The sequence below is a fragment of the Ailuropoda melanoleuca genome, chromosome 10 (genome assembly GCF_002007445.2).
Source record: "Ailuropoda melanoleuca isolate Jingjing chromosome 10, ASM200744v2, whole genome shotgun sequence".
In the NCBI taxonomy this organism is placed as follows: domain Eukaryota; kingdom Metazoa; phylum Chordata; class Mammalia; order Carnivora; family Ursidae; genus Ailuropoda; species Ailuropoda melanoleuca.
The window spans coordinates 38,821,519-38,824,624 of record NC_048227.1 but is presented as its reverse complement, the minus strand read 5'-3'; the positions used below and the strand labels follow the sequence as shown (position 1 = coordinate 38,824,624).

Genomic DNA, 3,106 nt, shown 5'->3' with positions numbered 1-3,106 from the left:
TGAGTAGGAACTGGGGTCCTAGCCCTTAGAGGGAGGGGAGTAGAGGAAGAAGTATAAACAATGCAACCAAGATTATGGGCCATCAACTGAGGGGCTGGATTATTCATTCATCTGTTCCTCTAGATGAATGTTCTTCCTCTTGTTTCTCAAACTCTGTAGTCATCTGGAGCCATGTTTATATCTACACCCATGGCTCAAACCCCAGCCATTTTGCCATGTTTCCTAAGTTTACATTTCAACCCTAAGTTTTCTCTGGAGTTAGAGCCACAAGCCCTTGTATGTCCACCTCATGTCACCTCAGGGATGTATCACAGCATCTCAAATTCAAAATGTGCAGAACCTGTGCTGCCCAGAACTTGTTCCTCTTTCCTATATTCCTTCACTCATCTATTAATTCTGTTAAACATATACTGAATATCAAACATTTGCCAGGTTCTGAGGACTCAGTAACAAATTAGATGTTCCCAGTTCATAAGAGATTTAAAGTCTAGTGCAAAATTTCTCAGCCAAGCCATAGACTGAAATTGCCTGGAATCTTGAAAAAGTACCAAAGCATGGGCCCTACTGTCAGATATTCTAATTTAATTGGTTTTTATTGAAGGGGAAAGCACATTCTTATTATTTTTAAAAAGCCCTCTAAGTGATTCTAATGTGTAGCTAGGGTTGGAATACCAGCCTATCATTCATGTAAAAAGCATGGAAATTACCTTAGAACTTTTACTTTTTACTACCTCCAATATCCAATTAGTTTACCGGCTCTTATGGGAATGCTACAAGAACATTTCTTAAACTTCAGGACCCATTGTCACTGTTCTTTCCATTGCCTTAGGTCACCCTAATTTCTCCAAAATTTTGGCAGTCATCTTCTAACATGTTTCCTTGTCGCTGTTTTTTCCCTCTCAGATCTGTTCCTCAAATAACAGCAGGAGTGATTTTCCTCAAACATGATAATGATAATACAGAGATCTAATGATCTAACTCTAGTTGCATATGTAAACATATACAATAAATATATAAATAATGTATAATTCCAGAATAAAAACACTAAATAAAAAAATAATTTAAGAATATGTGCAGTTTGATTCCATTTCAAGATCAAAATGGCAAAACCAAATATATACATATATATATATATTTTAAATAAACTTCTTATTAAAGAAAGATTTACATAAAGAAAAGTACTCAAATTAAAACCACACAACCTGAAGAATTTTCACAAAGTTAACACAGCCACCACACAGGTTAAAAAATGAAATGTTACTAGCACCTCAGAAGTCTTTCCTTGTACCCCATGCCAATCATTCTTCTCTCCTTCTAGATGTAATCAACTACATGACATCAAATATAATAAATTTCCCTGTTTCAAACATTATGTAAATAGAATCACATGGTATATATTCTTTAACATCTGATTTCTTTTCAACAATGTTACATTTGTATCATTGCACTGTGCCAGTATCACAGCCAATGAGGTTTATTTAAGGTGTGATTATTGCTAATTGAAAACTTTTCCCAGAATGCATGGCTGGCTCAGTTGGGGGAATATGTGACTCTTGATCTCCCAGTCTTGGATTTGAGCCCCATATTGGGTGTAGAGATAAGTAAATAAATGAACCTTAAAGCAACAACATTACATTTGTGAAATTCATTCATGACATTGTATGTAGTAGTGGTTTCTTCTTTTTCATTACTATATACTATTCTGTGTAATAATATTCTAATTTATTTATCCTTTCTACTAATGGCCATTTGGAGCACTTCCTACTTTGGGATATAACTAACAATACTGTTATGAATATTCTTAAACACGTATTTCAGGACACTGAAGCATGCATTAGTTTTTTTTCCTCCAAATTTTTACTGAAATTCCAGTTAGTTAACATCACTGTGTAATATTAGTTTCAGGTATAGAATTTAGTGTCTCATCACTTAAAACACCCTGTGCTCATCCTAACAAGAGCACTCCTTAATTCCCTTTACCTGTGTAACCCATCCTCCCACTCATCTCCCCACCCACCACCCCTCCATTGACGATCAGATTGTTCTCTATAGTTAAGAGTCTGTTTCTTGGTTTGCCTCCCTCTCTCTGTGTTTTTTTTTTCTTTTTGCTCATTTGTTTTGTTCCTCAAATACCACATATGAGTGAAATCATACCTTATTTGTCTTTCTCTGACTGACTTATTTCACTTAGCTTAATACTTTCTAGCTCCATCCACATCATTACAAATGACAAGATTTCATTCTTCTTATGGCTGCGTAATATTCCAGTGTATGTATATACCATACATTCTTTATCCATTCATCAGTCAATGCACATGTGGGCTCTTTCCATAATTTGAATATTATTGATAATGCTACTATAAAAATCAGTGTGCATGTATCCCTTTCAATTATTATTTTTTAATGTTTTTTTATTACATTATGTTAGTCACCATACAGTACATCCCTGGTTTCTGATGCAAGGTTCGATGATTCATTAGTTGCTTGTAACACCCAGTGCACCATGCAATACGTGCCCTCCTTACTACCCATCACCATTCTATCCCATTCCACCACCCCTATCCCCTCCGAAGCACACAGTTTGGTTCTCAGAGTCCATAGTCTCTCATGCTTCATTCCCCCTTCTGATTACCCCACTTTCTTTATACTTTCTTCCCCTACCGATCTTCCTAGTTCTTATGTTCCATAGATGAGAGAAATCATATGATAATTGTCTTTCTCTGCTTGACTTATTTCACTTAGCATTATCTCCTCCAGTGCCGTCCATGTTGCAGCAAATGTTGAGGATTCATTCTTTCTGATAGCTGAGTAATATTCCATTGTATATACAGACCACAACATCTTAATCCAGTCATCTGTTGAAGGGCATCTTGGTTCATTCTACGATTTAGCTATTGTGGACAATGTTGCTATGAATATTGGGGTGCATATGGCCCTTCTATTCACTACATCTTATCTTTGGGGTAAATACGCAGTAGTGCAATGGCTGGGTCATAGGTAGCTCAATTCATAGCTTTTTAAGGAACCTCCACACGGTTTTCCAGAGTAGCTGTACCAACTTGCATTCCCACCAACAATGTAGGAGGGATCCCCTTTCTCCACATCC

General features: G+C 36.4%; 1 non-coding gene across 1 annotated transcript; it reads left to right on the top strand.

The window, feature by feature from the left end:
* The first annotated feature begins 1,438 nt into the window (after positions 1–1,438).
* Positions 1,439–1,572, top strand: LOC117804277. Its single transcript, XR_004628620.1, has one exon. It is a non-coding gene; the product is annotated as a U4 spliceosomal RNA (small nuclear RNA).
* The last annotated feature ends 1,534 nt before the right edge of the window (positions 1,573–3,106 follow it).